Here is a 13,255-nt window from a genome sequence, read left to right on the forward strand (position 1 = left end):
TATCTAACAAACCCCTGCAACTCATCAACCAAAAAACAAATAACTTGGTTAAAAATGAGCAAAAAACTTGAAGTGACTTTTCCCCAAAGATGATATACAAAAGGCCAACAATTATTTGAAAAGGTGCTCAATATCACTGAGCATTGGAAAACTCTAAATCAAAACCATAGTGGATTGCTTTCTCCTCTTGCCTATTGTGATCAATGCTGCTATGAACATGTACTGTACATTCCAAGTATCTGTTAGAGACTCTACTTTCAATGAGGTCTTAGTCTATGCCTAATGGATATGTACAACATATCCATTCTCATATCCATTACGATGCTACTACAAGAAAAAAAATGAACAATAGAACATAGTAAGTGTTGGTAAAGATGTGGAGAAATTAGGAGTCTTGTGCACTGTTGGTGGGAATATCAAATGGTGCAGCCACTATGGAAAACATTATGGGACTTCTTCAAATAATTAAAAATAGAGTTACCATGGACCATGATTTTAATGTTTGTTTCCCTCCACAAGTCATGTTAGAACTTAATCTCCAATGTAATGATATTAAGAACAGGACCTTCAGAAATAGAGTAGGTCACAAGTTGTTCCCCTCAAGAGTAAGATTAGTTTCTTTATAAAAGTGCTTTGGGAGCCTGCTTGGCTTGTGTCATATGAGGACACATTGTTCATCCTCTCCTTCAAGTGAGCAGCAAGACAGCTCCATTGTGGAAGCAGACAACGTGTATTTACCAGACACTAAATCTTCTGGCATCTTGATTTTGGGCTTCTCAGCCTCTGGAACATGAGAAATAAATTTCTCTTGTTATTTAAATTACTCAGTCTAAGATGTTGTGCTATACTAGAGGCATGGATGAAGAACTCATTGAAAGTAGAATCTCTAATACATACTTGGATATTCGTGTTCATAGCAGCATTGATCACAATAGGCGAGAGGAGAAAGCAACCCAAATGTTCATTGAAAGATGAAGTCATAAGAAAAATGCAGTGAACACACACAATGGAATATGATCCATTTTTCAAAAGAAGAAAATATGGTCACATATACAACTTGTGTGAACCTTGAAGACCTGGGTTACATGAAAAAAACCAGTCATAGACAAATATCATAAGATATCACATATATGAGGTAAAGTAGTCACATTTATAGATGCAGAAACAGAAAGGTAGTTGTCAAGGGTTGGGTGTAAGGGAGATGGGGAGCAGTTTTTTAATAACTATAGAATTTATTTTGCAAGATGAAAGATGTCTGCTCAACATTGGTAGGCCCAGAGACTGAACAATAATGTGAATACATATAGTGCACCTGAATGATATCTTAAAAGTGGTTGTGATATTAATTTTATATTATGCATATTTAATTACAAATAAATACATGCATTTAGTGCTTTAGTACATTTGCTTTTACTACAATGTATCTATACTTTGACTAAATAAGACCATTACTTTAACAGGAATTCTTACAGTAATGTCCACCGACCTAGACAGATGTTTTAATGCAAAAGCAAATTTCTGTTAGAACAATTTCACTGGAAATCTCAATAGTGAAGGAGAGGATGTTCTTTCTAGCTTAAGAAAAAAATATATATTGGAGGATTTAGAGCTATAGGAAGTCCACATATATTTTAGAAAACTCATCAGAAATACTGTTATCATTCATTCCATGTTGAATGATAGTGAGGTTGACTTTCTAGTTCTTGAATCTTTAAACAGATGCATAATGATAATAGACATCATGAATAATAATGTACTATTTAGTGTGTGCTGTATTTTAGACCCTGGGGAACTATTTCATATAGTTTATCCATTTATATCAATAAAAATAGCTGACACTATTGAGAACCTTCTATGTGCCAGTCACTATTCTAAATGATTTATCTCATTTATCTTGTTCAGTATTTACTAATGCCCTGTGAAATAGGGATTATTATTGCCACTTGATGAATGAGAAATTTGGACAGAAAGGAGATACGAAATTTACCAAATATTATATAGATAGAAAATAAAAGAAATGGAACACAAACCAAGGTAAGTTAACTCTAGAACCCAAGCTCTTAACAGTTGTATTTATGGGATGGAAACTATGAGTCCCCAGTTGAACATACAGAATAACAGGAACTCTTAGAGTCTTATAAGCTCCCCTCAGTCCCATAGTAAGTGGAAAAGCTAAAATCCAAACCCAGAAATTTGCTGTTCCAGACTCTGTACTCTCAGCCTCTGCAGTGAGTTATGTTCATTATTTCCTATTGTTTTGGCTCCTGGTCCAGAATAATCACTGGAGTAATAACTGTTCTTGTTATTATTAGCCATCTTTTCCCATAGTGCCTGCTATTGTATGGAATATGCTAAATGGTGGGTAAATAAGGGCAATGTAAATAATTATCCAGAGCTCACTAAATATTTGTTCTTATCTTTAAATTGTTCTTTTTTATGGACTATTCCCATTTTTCCCCCACCACTATCAAGACTTTTTATTAAGACCTGATTTAATGTGTTATTAATCTAGAAAAAGGGTTAAGACAGTGTCATGGTCTTGTTTAGAGTGTTTCAGCTTAAAGTTTAAATATGTGACTGGGGGAAGACTGAGTAGGCAGAAGAGGAAAGATGGTTTAAGGAGCACATAGTGTGATGAGCATTGTGTAAGGGCTTAAACCACACGTTCACACACATGCTCCACAGCCCTGCGACAAAGCTCCTGATATCTTCATCTTACACATAAGAAAATTGATGTCCACAGAGTTTGGCAACTTGAGCAAATTTACAGACATAGATAATTTATTGCCAAACTCAGATCTGAATAGACTGAAGCCCCAAAGCCATTCTCTTAACTATTTTATTATTTTGCCTCTCTAAAAAGTTAAGAGGGTCAAAGCAAGCCTGTTCTAATTTATTTCAGGCTGGCCAAGAGGGTGATATTGGAATTCAGTGCAGAAAAAATCATGTGCCAAAGGCCATCTAGCCCCTCGATGGTGGTTTTATTAAATGTACCAGTACAAGGGGTGAAATGTTAACTTCTTTGAAGTAAGGATGTCTTTTCACCAGATATTTTTGTATTGCCATTCACCTTCTGTTAATTTTTCCCTGGACAAACAAATCTGGATTTTGTTGCTTTTTTTGTTTTGTTTTGTCATTACTTTGGAGAATTGAATGGTTTGGGGATTTCTGCTATCTAACAGAGCGTACTAAATCACTCTGACCCTTTTGTCTTGCTTTTCTTCTGTGTTCCAAAGTCTCTTGTGCACTCATGTGTGATCCATGTACCCAACACATGGTATTTTTGGAAGTAGGGAAAAAAATCCATAGAACTATTTTATATGCTATTTTGGTTGGTTATATGTTTGATTTTTAACAAGTAACACGTCTATTAAGGGAAATAGGAAATGTTTTACTATGTGTTCTGTCAGGGTGGTTCTTGTTTGTTGTGAAGAACCTATTTTTCAAAAATAAAATGTGGGAAGAGACAATCAAAGAAAAATACTAAAACTTATATCACAGACAAAGCTTTGTATTATAATTATAGGGTGCTTCTAAAGAGAGAGAATAAAAATACCTGAATTCCACTAAAACTGAATGAGAGTCTGTTCACAGGGGGGGAAATCCTTCTTGACTACATGAAAAGATGCCAGTCTTGTTTAAAATAAGAAAAATGCAAATTAAACACCCCTTCTTATCAATCAGGTTTACAGAAATCTCCAAGTTTTTCAAAACACTTTTTTTGATGATTATTTTAGTAGTTTTTTTATTGGTTGCTCAAAACATTACAATGATCTTGACATATCATATTTAATACATTTGATTCAAGTGGGTTATGAATTCTTATTTTTAACACAGGTACAGATTGCAGGATCACATGGGTTACCCATCCATGTGATGGGTTAATACATACTGCCATGTCTGTTGTATCCTGCTGCCTTTCCTATCCCCTACTATCCCCCTCCCCTCTACTCCCCTCCCATCTTCTCTCTCTACCCCATCTACTGTAACTCATTTCTCTCTTTTATTCCCCTTTCTCCTCACACCGTCTTATATGTAATTTTGTATAACAATGAGGGTCTCTTTCCTTCTTCCATGCAATTCCCCTTCTCTCTCCCATTCCCTCCCACCTCTCATCCCTGCTTAATAGTAATCTTCTTCTCATGCTCTTCTTCCCTGCTGTGTTTTGAGTCGCCCTCCCTTATATCAAAGAAGACATTCAGCATTTGTTTTTTAGGGAGTGGCTAACTTCACTTAGCATAATCTGCTCTAATGCCATCCATTTCCCTGCAAATGCCATTGAGGAGGCTTTGGGGAAAGGCACTTTCACACATTGCTGGTGGGAATGCAGAGTGGCACAAACACCACAAAGGGGCATGTTGGGTGACATCAGATGTGCAATTATCCTTGGATTAAATAATCCTATTTTTTTTAGAATTTCAAGGACACCCCAGAAAAATATGAAAAGATTTATACATGTGGCCATATATGTCAAACTGTTTTAATAGCAAAAGGGTGAAAACAATCAAATGTCCGTTAAAAGAATACTGAATCCATTTTAGTGTATCTACACAATAGAGAATTATACAGCTGTAATAATGAAAAATAGTATCTTATAATATGGAATGATCCCCAGGATATATTTTTAAGTGACAAAGACAAAGAGAGGAAATGTGACTGTAGTGTACTACCATTCATCTAATTGAATATAGTGAAAAGATCCTTGCATATTCACTTAGATTAAAACCAAAATCAATAGCAAAACTTGTCAAACTGTACAACACACAGACACACACACACATACTTTCATATATACATAATTTTTTTTAAAGTTACCTATGGCAGAAGGGAAGGTATAGGATAAAGAGTAGAAATAAGGAAAGGTATAGAGAAGAAAGAATAAGGATAAAATATTGACTTCTTAAAATTTTGGATGTCCATTCACATGTGACCATTAGAACCATTTGGAACTTCTAAAATATTTTTTTTATAATTTAAAACAAAGTTTCATCTTGAAACAGTAATTTCTTATAATCAAAAGCAAAATGAAAAAAAATGAGCACAACTGTCTTTCAGGCTGATGGCATAAACACGTTGAGATGAATTAGTCCAAGTCATTATAAGCAGGGACTTGCTTATCTCCAGGGGTTTAGCTCTGAGGATTTCCAATTCACTCTCAAATGGTTTATAGTACCTGTTGTTAGTTTATAGTGTTGATGTCATTATAATGAGATTGTTGTCTATGTTTTGTGTGATAAATCAAAGAAATTCTGATGGTATCCTTAAGAATTAAAATTTTTTGGCAGGTGGAACTGAAATAAATATGTAAATTCAACAAATTTAAAAAAAATTCTGTAATTCTACTTGCAAATAGTAGATATCTCTATATCCTTAAGAATTCAATACTGGATATGATCAGAAAACCACAAATTTGCAAACATCATAATAATTGATGCAGGTAAGGGTCAACAAAGGGTGCTAAAATTAGAAGGTGAAATTTTGATGAATTTCAGGATATCTACCTATTCTCAAAGTTATGCCTCTTCTACCCAGAAAGTGCTTATTGGTTAACAAGAGAAAAGTAACGATTTTATATAAGAAACAATTGGATGATACCCTTAACCTAGTGATCAGGGTTCATACACTAGTGATGGGAAAAATCAACATCCTGTGCCCTTGATATGAAACGAATATCTCACTTCTGTGTTATTGTGTCCAAAAATGCATACCTTGAATATAATCATCAGAAAACATTTGAAAATTGTAAATAGAAGGATTCATGTATATGTAAATGTTAAAATGTTAGCCAAAATTATAATGGAAAATATCAACCAACATTATTGATATTATTGAATCAATAATAAACACTTGGGCAGTCCAGAAAAAGGATGTACAGGACTTCTTTGTTGTTTTTCTTTCTTTTTGCAACTTTCTGTAAGTCTGAATTATTTAGCAATATTAAAAAAATACATATTTCCTAGCTTCATGCTATATATCAACTCAATTATTAGTACGCCTAATGCCAAGATTCTAATCTATAAAAATTATTTCATATTGAAAGGAATCAGGGGTCCTTGGAATAATGGCTAATTCCAGGTCTGGAGCATGGAATGTACAAAAAAAAAAAAAAAGCTGTATCTTGTCCTTACTGGAAAGCAAGAAGTCTGTCAAAGATCACTAAGATTGTATCAAAGAAACTCAGGAGCCAGCTAAATTCATCTCCCACCAGTAAGAGTTGAAAAAATTTGAAAATGAGTAAGAATAACTGTAGTGTAGTGAGTTGTATCATTAATGTTTATGTCTATATTTTCATCTCCCAAACCTGTTGTCTTTGGAGATGTCAGGGGTCCAAAATTATTATTTTAAAAAACTGGTAAAAGGAAAGAAAAAAAAATGTTGAATCTGCATCTTTTCTGTACAGATTTACTTCAGGGTAAGCAACTATATAACGACAGGAAGTTCCTCTTTTCAAAAATATTCCAGTAAATAAATGAGCATGGAATTATAAAATTAGATAATGGCCCTTCGGCAATTGTTGGTGAATTAATGAATCTAAGCAAAATGATCAATGCTGCCAACATCAATGTGAAGGAGAGTCCTTGAGACATTATGAGCCCACTCTGGATGAAACTAGAGCTTTTCTCTCTGAAGTAGTGTTGGCAAAGACAAAAACAACAACAGACTTTCATCCAGATCTAAGTGCTAATTTGCAGAAATTACAGAGGGCAGAGGAACATTTCCAACCACATCACAGGGATGCAAAAGGGAATAAATGCAGTGTGCAAAACTTACAGCATAAAAAGCTCCCAAACTCAGGTCTTTGACCAACAAAGGATTACATGAGAAAAATGAAGCAGAGGAAGAGAATCTATCGATTAAAATAAATAAAAAAGACTTCTAGTCAGTTACAACATGTGAAATATTATTTAGATACTGACTTGTGCCACCAAGGAGATAATCAGGGAAATTAGAAAACTGAATATCTGTAGATATTAAATAATAATGGTTGATTTATGGTTTGGTAAGATAATGGTATTGCATTTACTTACCAAAAGACACTGTGCTCTTTTTAGAAAAACACACTGGAACATTTACAAGTGATACGATATGATGAATGGGATTTACTTTGACATAATCAGGACAAGGAAGGGGAATGTGGAAGAGATGAGGGGGAAGACAAAGGTGAAGTGCATTCACCCATGAGTTGATAATTGATGAAAATATGTGCAAGTACAAAGGAGTTCATTTTATCATTCTCTCTAGCCTTGCATCAGTGTGAAAATATCCACAATAAAGAGTAAAAAGTTTTAGGTCATGTGTGGGAGGGTGCAGAAACGAAGGAGGGATGATATTGGGCACCTTTGATTGCTGGCAGACATGTTCAATACATTTTGATAGGCTTTTGAATTTCGTTTTCACAACAGTCTCATGAGATAGTTATGCTTTTTCTGTTTCACAAATAAAGAAATGGATGTTAGAATGATTAAATGATTTCACCTCTGGTCCTTGGTGGATTTGGAATAAATCCTCATCTCCTGGCTTCTGATACCACAACAGTCTAACTCAAAATCCATGCCTTTTTATATTGTACCATAAAATGAAAAATCTGAAAACAGATTTAATGTATTATTTTAACAACTTTATTGAGATATAATTTACACATCATAAAATTCACCTCTTTAAAATGTATAGTTTAGTGGTTTTTTAGTATATTCACAGAGTTGTGAAATCATCACCATAACCTAAGTTTAACATTTTTTTTTTCTTTTTGGTACTGGGGTTGAACTTGGGGGCATTTTACTACTGAACCACATTACCAGCCCTTTTTATTTTAAAAATTTTATTTTGAGACAGGGTCTCACTAAGTTGCTTTGGGCCTTGCTAAGTTGTTGGGGCTGGTCTCAAACTTGTGATCAACCTGCCTCAGCTGCTGGGATTGCAGGCATGTATCACTGCACATGGCCAAGTTTACATCATCATCACCCCCCCCCACAAGAAACCCTGAACCCATTAGCAATTCCTCCAAGTCCCTCTATCTCTTCAGTTCTAAACAACCTTCTATCTCTCTAGATTTGTGTATTCTGGAAATTTCATATAAATGCATCCATACAATATGTAGTCTTTTGGGACTGTCTTCTTTCACTTAGCATGTTTTCAAGATTCACCCATGTTGTAGAGAAGCCTCAGTATTCCCTTCATTTTCTTTTTTTTTAAAGAGAGAGTGAGAGAGGAGAGGGAGAGAGAGAGAGAGAGAGAGAGAGAGAGAGAGAGAGAGAGAGAGAGAGAATTTTTAATATTTATTTTTTAGTTCTCGGCGGACACAACATCTTTGTTTGTATGTGGTGCTGAGGATTGAACCCGGGCCGCACGCATGCCAGGCAAGCGCGCTACCGCTTGAGCCACATCTCCAGCCCCTCCCTTCATTTTCTTTCTGAATAATATTCCTTTGAATGGCTATACCTCATTTTGTTTATTCATTCATTGATAAACATTTGAGCTATTTGTATTTTTTCAGCTTTTAGAAATAATGTTTTTAGGAACATTCATATGCAAGTTTTGTATGGACATGGGTTTTCATTCCTCTTGGATATATACCTAGGAATGGAATGCTGAACCAAATGGTAACTCCAAATTTAACTTTTAAAGAATTACTAAAATGTTTTCTCTAATGGGGGCACTATTTTATAAAGTGTAAGGGTTCGATTTTCTCCACGTTTTTCTGTTCCTCATTATCGCCTGCTTTGAAGTTACCCAACCATCTCATGAGTGTGAAGTGGCATTTTATTGTGGTTTTGATTTATATTTCCCAGGTGACTAATAATGTTCATAATGCATTGTTGAATCATTTATCACTTCAACTTTAGTCATTCTTTCATTTACTCAACAAATCTTTTTTGAGAACCTTCTGTATGTCAGATTTCAGAAAAGAAGAAATAAATGACTGTTCACAAGTAACTGTAGATATGATGCCTAGTAGCTGGTGCTGCTGGCTTGGTAGTATGAAGACTAGCAAAGTCTCTTCTGATTGCTTTCATTTTCTTACTGAAATGATAAGCAACATCAATTGGCCAAGAGATGTCTGGAAGCTAACTGAGGAATGAAAATTTACCTCAATCCAAAGGGAAAGAAAATCCACAACCAGATTAATGGAACTTCAGCTAACCTAGCATATGTTCTCTTGTAAATCATAATACAATGAATATCTACGTATCTACCATGCAGTTAAAGAATAACTCATTACTGATGTAGCTGAAAGCCTGTGTAGTATAGCCAACCCAATGATAGCCTACATCATTCTGCCTGAATTTTAATTTTATTCTCTTGCTTTTTATTCTCTTGTCATTCTCTCTCTCTCTCTCTCTCTCTCTCTCTCTCTCTCTCTCTCTCTCTCTCTCACACACACACACACACACACAGACACACACACACACACAGACACAAAGACACACTTTCCTATGTATACATTTCCTAGTTTTGTATCCAAATTTTAAATTTTATATAAATGGTGGGTGTCTTACAACAAGAACCATTTTTTTTTTTTTGCAATTTGCTCTTACCAAAAAATGATGCTATAGACTATCATACACATTTCTTGCCTGTATAAGCAATAGTTTCCTTCAGGTATGCTTTCTTGTTAATAGGACATGTGCATCATATACATTTTTATTTTTTTTTAGATAATGTAAATTCTTCTCCAAAATGTTTGTATATGTTTATATTACCAACAATTTGTGATAATATTTTTCTCCTGATTCTTGCCAACACTCTCTGCCATCCAAAATTTTAATGAAAAATGGCTTCCGATGGATTCAGTGAGCAATTTTACAACATTACAATATGGTGTAGATCAATATGGGAGAACTGACATCTTTACATTTTTAAGTCAGTCATTCTATATATGAACATTCAATTCATATATTTTAATTAAATTTCATAATGTTTTATAATAAAGCCAAATGGTTGCATTCAAAAGGATATTATGCAAATTTTTATTAAACTGGTTCCTAGGCAACCTTTTTTTTGGCTGTTAGAATAAATGGTATCTACATTATATAGCATATAGGAATGAAAATGATTTGTTAAATTTTATATTAAATCCAGTGCAAGCTTGCTTGCCTCACATTAACTTATAACTTGTCTCCAAAATCTCTTGATTTTTCTGTAAATAATGAATAGATGTGAATGGCGACAGTTTTGTTTCTTATTTTCCATTATGTGATAGAGCCCACATGAGATAACCATATTACATATTGCCATTAGAAAAGAAGAAAAATGGGAACTTTATAGAATCCCTGATTCAGAGCAACTCTGAAATTTTGCTGGGCAAATGTCATCAGTTCTTCCTGTCCCAAGGAGTAGGCAGAGTGGGCTGTTCCTTAATAGTATCCAAGGAGTCAGATCTGGATTCCCTTGGAGTCCCCATTTATTTGTTTCACTGCTCCTGGCTTCCCTTCTAGAATTTTCTTTTCTTCTTTTTCTTTTTTATTAACCTCAAGAGAGCACTGGAAAAGATGCCTTGGAGCAACTTCCTCAGCTTGTTTTCTGTCTGGCAAAATGGGGTCTCAGAGGACTTTTTATATCTTCAATATAAAATGTAGTCTCCTTTATTTTACTCCAGGCTGGTATTTTCCATGACTCCAACTCTCTCAAATAATTTTCTGGTTTCCTGTATATTTTGATTTCTCTTCCATTCTTGTAGCCAAACCATATTCATAATTCTTTTCAAGACGTGCCTCTGTTTCCAGACTTAGTTGACATTTTAGGTGTTGTGAACAGCCTTAATAAACACCATCTTAATTTTTTTAAAGGTTTGAATAAAGGGTCCCATACCCATAGTATGAATTTCTTCTTTACCCTGAGACCTAATTTATCTGGCAGAGCCTTGAGTGTAACATTTGCATAGGATTTGTATTAGTTTAAAGATCTTTAGATGTCTGGAAAGGCCAGAGATGAGAAACTTGGCCAGACTATTAACACTTGCTCTAAATTTTACTTGCAAATTGGCCAGTTACTTTGTGAGCTCATTTATTTCTTGAAGAAACATATATGTAGCTGAAAGCAAATTACATGATGTTTATCATATTTTTCCTGGATGTCTCCATTATCAATTTTGAAAGACTATTAGGAATGCTTTCTCTCTTCCAAGTATCATCCACAGATGACAGTTTTATCAAATATTTTAACACCACATAACACTAGTCTTCATTTTTCAAGCCTCCCATGATAATTTCCTTACCATTTCACAGCTTTCACCAACCACGATATTGCAAAGCCAAAGGCATTAATTTAGTCTCTTATTTAGCAACACCATATCTCAGTTAACTACCAGCTAAAAACTCACTCCAAGATTCTGTGACTTTTTATTGCCTTGCTTGTCAGCTATTTCTCACTAAATTTCTGTTGCCAGAGGAGTTAAATATCCTGGATACCAAACCATTTATCCTCCTCTCTGCACTCTACTTTCCACCAGCAGTGGAGTCTATCATTTTATTTAATTTCCTAGCAAGTAACTGCAGAGTTATTTCTGATTCTCTGCAGTTCACAAGTTTTTGGTCATACCCAACTTTACAGCCTCTTTCTTTCTTCTTTGTTTTATGGCATCTAAGTTTATTTATTCTGTTGTTGTAACTGGTACTTTCTTTGTACAAGTCCTTAGGCTCCTGTGAGCCAATAGCAGGATAAACCTTCAAAACAAATCCTTCCCCATTATGTAAATAAAATGAATAACATCAAATTCATTATCTCACCTTTCTGATACATTACTTATAAAATAAAACTTCATAGATTGATAAACCACACCATCAATTTCCTGTTCTATTCCTCTGCCCATACTGTTTACCAAACATCTCTCCTTACCCAACTCAACCTTTGCAGCAATTCTGGTTACCTCTTCCAGATATATGCATAGAAATGGTCTGAATAGAATCCATGTCCATAAATAATTATATTTAGCATATACCCAGAATTTTTATGATTTCACTCTTACTTATGAATTCATTTGCTATAGTAGATTTAATAATTCCCATTACCAAATTTTATAGTTGGATGAAATACAATTCAGAGAATAACATTTCAAATAGCCCAACCTAGATTCTGCCTCTGTAAATATGTTCATTTTTTAAGTTCTGAAAAATGTCTTTTCCCTAATCAGCTTTGAAAAGCAAATGCAGATTTAACTTTTACCAATATACTCAATTTTAAATTCCTTTATTTCAAATGACATTCAATTTTGGTAGATAAATATGACTTCATAGTTATTTCAAAACATTAATTTAATTGCATGATTTCACAGCTGAAATCTACGGGAGTTCTTTGTTTTCCTAACTCAGGGAACATAAGTGCAGAGAGAGTTCAAATTACTTGTTAAGTTACACACTCTTATTAAAGTACATCTACTATATTTTATAGGCTGAAACAATATTTAGGTATCCAACTACTTTTTATTACTTATTCTCACTTGGAGAAATTCTTATCAAATATTATCTACATCATTCTTTATAGGCAGCTTTTGAAATTGTATTTGTTATCTATACCTTATATTACATATGATATTATTATTTTTGTTGTATCATGTATTGGATTTGTATATTTGTGAATTGTAAAGACTCAGAACACAAGATCTAAATTTTCAGAATTGTTCAAGACTCTTCTAATACTAAAACTTATCATTAGACATAATTTAAACAAAGCATGTGTTTCTTAGATCAAAATATTTTCAAAATCACCAGATTCTATTTATCATAAAATGTTGAAAAGACATAGAAATACCAAGTCAAAAGTTTAAGATCACCCTCAATTCCTCCCTTCAAATAAAACCTTTATAAAACTTTGGTTTTACTCAATTTTTGCCTAGTAAAGAACAGTTTTTTTGCACATACTAAGATTCAATGAACATTAGAGAATGAATGAATGATGGATGTCAGTCCATATGAATTCTAAACAAAAATTAGATCAATATATATGTATTTCTTTTTAATTTATCCTTTTTTCACTTAAAATATCCCTAGCAATTACATATATTCAGTATCTTCATGTAATACAATTTTTATAGCTGAATCATGTCCAAGTCATTCAGTTGAATGAGTTACTTCATTTTAAATCTATGAAAAGATATTAACATTTTTTGAATTAGTATGACATACCTCTCACTGACATTGCCCTGCTTCAAACCTCTACTGGATCTTTAAAAGTCCAGGATGCTCCACAATTGGAGATGATGTGCCCATCTGGCCCTATTGCCTCTTGACTTTGTTGACTCCAACCCAATTTCTTCCAG

General features: G+C 33.9%; 1 protein-coding gene across 11 annotated transcripts in view; it reads left to right on the forward strand.

Moving 5' to 3' along the window:
• The window catches only part of C7H8orf34 (chromosome 7 C8orf34 homolog), a 499,329-nt gene that overhangs the window by 125,905 nt on the left and 360,169 nt on the right, over nt 1-13,255 (forward strand). The gene's annotated exons all lie outside the window — the stretch shown is intronic.

This window comes from Ictidomys tridecemlineatus, chromosome 7 (assembly GCF_052094955.1).
Source record: "Ictidomys tridecemlineatus isolate mIctTri1 chromosome 7, mIctTri1.hap1, whole genome shotgun sequence".
Classification (NCBI taxonomy): Eukaryota; Metazoa; Chordata; class Mammalia; order Rodentia; family Sciuridae; genus Ictidomys; species Ictidomys tridecemlineatus.